General features: G+C 40.3%; 1 long non-coding RNA gene across 1 annotated transcript; it reads right to left on the bottom strand.

The window, feature by feature from the left end:
* Nucleotides 1-3,250: 3,250 nt before the first annotated feature.
* Nucleotides 3,251-6,231, bottom strand: LOC117096688. The gene is made up of 3 exons (XR_004442586.1): nt 5,606-6,231; nt 4,587-4,749; nt 3,251-3,502 (listed from the first exon to the last, which is right to left on the bottom strand). It is a non-coding gene; the product is annotated as an uncharacterized LOC117096688 (long non-coding RNA).
* Nucleotides 6,232-6,506: the final 275 nt, after the last annotated feature.

The following is a 6,506-nucleotide window of genomic DNA, read 5'->3' as shown; positions in this document are numbered from 1 at the left end:
ACTATTTTCTCTCTTCTCTATTTCTTGCAATCTAGTGTCTGCTTCAATCACCCTGAAGAAATTCTCTTAAGGGTTGCTCTGAATGACCTCACACTTCTCAAATTCAGCTGATTCTTTTTCCCCCAAATAGTTGATTTTGTTAATGGCCTATTTTTGTTAATGGCTAAAACATTTTTTCCTAGCTCAGATTCCAAGTACCTGTCTTTATCTGGTTCTCTTCCTACCTCTCAGATAATGCTTTTTGGTTTCCTTTGCTAATTTTGCTTTCTCCTTTTGCCCTTAATTGTAGGTAACCATCACATTTCTGACTTAATCCATTCTTCTCTACTCTCGGTCTCGTGGTAGTTCAAAGACTTCAGTAGCCTTTTTATTTTCTAAAGCATAAAACCAAAGATATTGAAAGCATCAAAGAGCTAGTGCAAAGTTAACATTCCATAAAAACAATGTGATGAATGATAATGAGAACAGCAAGAGGTGACAGTTAGTGAGCACTGGCCATTGCTCTAAACACTTGACTTGAATTAAGTCCTTTGATCTTCACCCTATAAGATGAATACTATTTTTATGATTTCCATTTTAACATGTGCGGGCAAGGTATTGTTCAGAGCTTGGATGCTTGTCCCAAATCAAATAGTAGGAAAGGCAGCAGTAAGCAAACTTGGGTGGTCTCCTAAACATGTCTACAGCTTCCTTGCATCCTGTGTTTGCTCCGGGTGATGGTCCTCACACCCAACTCCATCATTCAACATTCGGCTCCTCCTTCAAGTTAGAAGTTTCCAGATTACCTCTTCCAAGTGACCTGTAAGATGAATTTCTTCCCTCTTTTGAACTTCCATGGTGTTTTATTTGTGCCTTTGTTATACATTTTTGATTCTATTTTCCACATATTTAAAATATGTCATCTTGTCTAATAGACTGTAAGTAACCATAGGCTTGTGTCCCCATCCTGCCGCCCCATAGTACCTCTTACTGCCATCTTCCATCATGAATGCTCTGTCAATGTCTATTAAGTGAACAGATGAGCCATTTGTCAAACAACCAATATTTATTGAGAATTTGAAATAGACCTTTATAGAAAATCTCTATAGACCAGTCCTACTCAAAGTATGGTCCACAGACTGGTGTTTTTTCCAGAACCATTTGTTATGGTGAGATACGAAGCTTATTCCAGAAATGTAAATCAACATATAGATTCCTTCTTCAAGAAAGTCCTTCTCAGAAAAAAATGTTGACTCAACTAAACAGTGTGCTTAGTGACATAGTTGATCTACTGTGTGGTTGAATTATATTTTGGTATAAGCTCCTGATCTCATCAGGGACCAGTAACAAATAGTTTGAGGCCAAGTACTTTGAGTGGCACCACTATAGGGAATTGCTGTGATTTAAATGTATGCGTCCCTCCAAAATTCATATGTTGGAATGTGAAGACCCCAAGGTGATGGTCTTAAAAGGTAGGACCTTGAGAGGTGACTAGGTCATGAAAGCTTCACCCTCATGAATGAGGTTAATATTACTATAGAGAGGATGGAAGGAACTAGCTGCACCCCTTTTTGCCCTTCCATTTTCTGTCATTTGAAGACACAGCATTCATCTTTTCTGCCAGGTGTGGATATAGGAACAGGGTGCCATCTTGGAAGCAGAGAACAGCCCTCACCAGACATAGAATCTACTGGTGCCTTGATCTTGGATTTCCCAGCCTCCAGAACTGTAAGAGATGCATTTCTATTTTTGTAATAGATGCATTTCTATTTTTGTAAATTACTTAGTCTCATTTTGTTATAGCAGCAAACTCAAACTGAGGTGGAGATATAAAACAGATATGGTATGATTTCTGCTCCCAAAAGCTTAACATTTGAATTGAAGAAATACAATGTGAAATTTTAAAGCAAGAATAGCAACAACCAGATCACAAGATGATAAACATGCAGGTCAATAACAAGAATAAAGAAATTAAAATGCCTCTTAACTGTTAGTCCAATTCTCTAAGTTTTGCAGATGAAGAAACAAAGGCTTGGACAAGCTATTTTAAGCAAGTCTTAATAAGGCAAAAATGTTTCCATGGAAACAAAACATTAGATGTACATTTTAAAATATGACTAGACGTTAACTGTGATTTGAACATTCACAACAGTTATAGGTGAGCATAGGTTCCACAAGGAAGTTTTCTGGTCTTTATTTGTAGATTTAATAAAATCCAAAAGTTTTTTTTTGTTTGTTTGTTCATTTTGAGATGGAGTCTTGCTCTGTCGCCCAGGCTGGAGTGCAGTGATGTGATCTTGGCTCACTGCAACCTCCACCTGCTGGGTTAAGCAATTCTCCTGCCTCAGCCTCCTGAGTAGCTGGGATTACAGGCATACGCCACCATGCCTGGCTAATTTTTGTATGTTTAGTAGAGATGGGGTTTTGCCATGTTGGGTAGGCTGGTCTGGAACTCCTGGCCTCAAGTGATCTGCCTGCCACAGACTCCCAAAGTACTGGAATTATAGGCATGAGTCACCACGCCTGACCCAAAAGTTTATACAATGAAATATAACATTAGCATACAAATAGAATCTATTTCTGCAGTCTATACATCTTTGCTCTACTTAAAAATTCGAATTTGCCAGGTGTGAGGGCTCACACTTTTTTTTTTTTTTTTTTTTTTTTGAGGCGGAGTCTCGCTCTGTCGCCCGGACTGGAGTGCAGTGGCCGGATCTCAGCTCACTGCAAGCTCCGCCTCCCGGGTTCACGCCATTCTCCTGCCTCAGCCTCCCGAGTAGCTGGGACTACAGGCGCCCGCCACTTCGCCCGGCTAGTTTTTGTATTTTTAGTAGAGATGGGGTTTCACCGTGTTAGCCAGGTTGGTCTCGATCTCCTGACCTCGTGATCCGCCCGTCTCGGCCTCCCAAAGTGCTGGGATTACAGGCTTGAGCCACCGCGCCCGGCCCTGGCTCACACTTTTAATCCCAGCACTCTGGGAGGCAAAGGTGGGAAGATTTCTTGAGTCCAGGAGTTCGAAACCAGCCTGTGCAACATAGCAAGACCCCATCTCTACAAAAAAATAAAAAACAAGAACTTAGCCAAGTGTGGTGGTGTGTGCCTGTAGTTTCAGCTACAGGCTGAAGGTCGAGTAAGGAGGATCACTTGAGCCCAGGAGGTCGAGGCTGCAGTAAGTTATGATTGTACCACGGTACTTCAGGCTTGGTGACAGAGCAGGACTCTGTCTCTTGCCAAAAAAAAAAAAAAAAAAAAAAATTCTAATTTATCTTATTAGAAAAAGGATTGTAAATACTTAAGAAAGACTTTCTGAGTGGCTATATTTTCTTCGAAGGGCCTCTCAGTGTACATAGTTTGCAGCAAGGCTTTCAAATACTTATTTGTTGGTTGCAAATGCAATTTTAAGTTGTCTGACCGTCATTCATTTTCTGAAATATTATCAACAAGAGTAGACTTACTGAAGCAGCCATTAGTGGAACTGATTATAAATATCAGGTTGTATGTGCCAGATGCCTTGAACTGTCACCTGTTAGAGACATATGAGTTAAATCAGCAGATTGCTGTGGAATTAGAAAAAGAAACGAAGACATCTTTAGGAACAAAACACACGATTTGACAGTACAAATGTGTGCTGTTGCAGGCAAAGGAGAAAGAAAAATCTTTACTCCAAGACAAAGTGAACACAGTTGTGGTTCATGGGCTTCCTGACAAAATATTTGATCTGCTTGCGTGCACACAAGATGGGTCACAGCTGGCAAGAGGTAGAGATACTGGCACAGGAGTATTCTAGCACACTCTTAGAAATGTGTTAGAGAAAACACCTGGTTTACAATTCTGCTCTCTATTAGCTCCATCCTTGTCCCTGAGCTAAGGGAACACACACTGTAACTCACACATCAAAATGAAATCCCAAGGAAACCTAAGCAAAATGTAAACAAAAATATAACCCTGGAAAAACAGCAGGTCCAACAGTCACAGTAAGAAAAGTCTGGATAATTTTGTTCAAAAGCTGTTGCTTTGTTCAAATGTACTTTGAAATATTCATTAAAAAAGTTTTTTTTGACCCTTTAGGGCTTCTTTGGAGGAAATCTATGCAAAGATAAACAGAACAGGTGAAGAAGGTGGGAGAATCATGATGGAGAGGTTTACAAGCTGATTTGTTAAAATGATCTTTTTTGATTGGAGATGAACTGTGGATAAATGAACACTGTCTGTGAGTGACTTTTCTGTTTTTGTTTTTGCATTTCTAATCCCCTCAGAGATGAGAGGGCATCTAGAGGTCTTTCTCTTGAGATTCTAGTGAGGCTAAGGCAGAGAGCAATTGCAGAAACTTATATGAGCATTACTCTTTTTATAGACCGAATTCTGTCTCCTCAAATTCATATGTTAATGTTCTAACCCCCAATGTGACTGCATTTGCAAATAGGACTTTAATGAGAAAATTAATGTTACATGAGGTCAGAAGGTTGGGACCCTAACTCAATAGGACTGGTGTCCTTATAAGAAGAGAGAGGGATACAAGTGCACAGAGGAAAGGCCAGATGAGGACACAGCAAGAAGGCAGCCACCTACAAGCCAAGGAGAAAGGCCTTTGGAGAGGTGAAACCTACTGACAGCTTGATCTTGGACTTCTAGTATCCAGAACTGTGAGAAATACGTTTCTGTTAAGTCACCCTGCCTGGGGCACTTTGTTATAGCAGCTCTAGCTGACTAAGATATCGCAATAGCTGTTCTATTCTACTTGTGGTCTGTGGACCAGTGCCGGTGCTTGACCTGTTAGTAGATCACAGTAAGACAAGTACTAAAATTGGGAGTAAGACTTAAGAAACTTAAAAAAAAAAAAAAAAAAAAAAAAAAAAAAGCAATTTGACAGAATTACTTTATGTCTCTTGAATTGATAATATAATATTAAGATATGTATTTTATATGATTAAAAATGTTCACTTTCCCAGTAATTCAATTTTCTTTTCCTTCCTGCCTGCCTGCCTTGCCTTCCCTTCGCTTCCCTTCTCCTTCCCCTTCCTTCCTTCCTTCCTTCCTTCCTTCCTTCCTTCCTTCCTTCCTTCTTTCCCTTCCCTTCCCTTGCCTTGCCTTGCCTTCCCCTTTCCCTTCCTTCCTTTCTTTTCTTTCTTTCTTTATTTCTTTCCAAGGTTTCACTCTTGTTGCCCAGGCTGGAGTACAGTGTCACTATCTTGGCTCACTACAAACTGCACCTCCTGGGTTCAAACAAGTCTCCTGCCTCAGCCTCCCAAGTAGCTGAGATTACAGGCATGCACCACCACACCGGGCTCTTTTATATTTTTAGTAGAGATGGGGTTTCACCATGTTGGCTAGGCTGGTCTTGAACTCCTGACCTTAGGTGATCTGCCTGCCTTGGCCTCCCAAAGTGCCAGGATTACAGGTATGAGCCACCATGCCTGGCTTTAGTTTTTTCATATTTTATAAAAGTGTAGCTCTGTGATGGATTGGAAAAAAACTCTGCTCCTTCACCATAGTCTCTGATTTGGAAGGAAACTGGTTCCCCAATTCTCCTCTGTGTTCTGAATCTGAGACATAATTAAATACTGTGCTGTCTGTTCTGAAGTAAAGTAGATACTAGAGACCAAAGACGGATTGACTTGTAACTTACCTACTCAGATTTTCCTTGAGCAAGGGCCCAGAATTTGATGATCATATATCTTGTATTAAATTATCTCTCTCTTCTGTTGAAAAAATGCCACGTGAGAAGAAGAAGCTGATTAGTTTCTTCTTAGGTCAGATATTTTGAGGCTTTCCTTAGCTTCAAAGTAGCAACAAGCTGAACTCAATAGAATATTTTTTTACAGATTTGTCTCAACCCGTAAGAAAAGGGAAGCTCTAACAGAGTTTGGGTTTCGCTGCATATATCAAAACAATCCAAATAATAGTGGCTTAGTGTTTTATAATCCTTTCAAATGACCAAGAAGTTCTGGGATAGTCAGACCATAGTTTTGTGGAACAGCTCAAGAATGTCCAGATGGATTTTTGAAGTTCTTTAGATTTTCTTTCATTTTCAGTTGTAATATGTCTGCTGCAGCTCCTGCTGTCACAGCTGCACTTCAATCAGAGAGAAGAGGAAAGCAAAGAGGACAATCCTAACTTACTGTGTATCAACTGATTCTATTCCATTTGAAGGTGCTTCCTGGTAGCCACATGAAAAAATGCTGCTTAATTATTATTGGCTAGAACTGTGTCCCATAGCCATTTCTAACTACAATTGATGCTGGAAAATGAGGAGGTGTTGTTTTCGTTTGGTTTTAGCTAGGCACATTGGTTCTGTTTGCAGAGAGGAAGGGGAGAGTAATGATTGAGAAGGTGGCTAGGACTGTCTGCCACAGATTAACGCAGAGTGCATCTTCCAACTCAAGAAGTGAGCTGCTTGCCTGAGTTGCTAAAGAGAGAAATTCTCCTTACCTGACCACCTTACTGGATAGGCTGATTGGGGATAAGAGAGGAGAGAGTCAATGAGTACCATATACACCTCTTCGTAGAAATCAGATCTCTGAAAGCGT

Source organism: Trachypithecus francoisi, unplaced genomic scaffold (genome assembly GCF_009764315.1).
Source record: "Trachypithecus francoisi isolate TF-2019V2 unplaced genomic scaffold, Tfra_2.0 Lachesis_group14, whole genome shotgun sequence".
NCBI classification, from domain to species: Eukaryota; Metazoa; Chordata; class Mammalia; order Primates; family Cercopithecidae; genus Trachypithecus; species Trachypithecus francoisi.
This window is presented reverse-complemented; position numbering and strand designations above follow the sequence as displayed.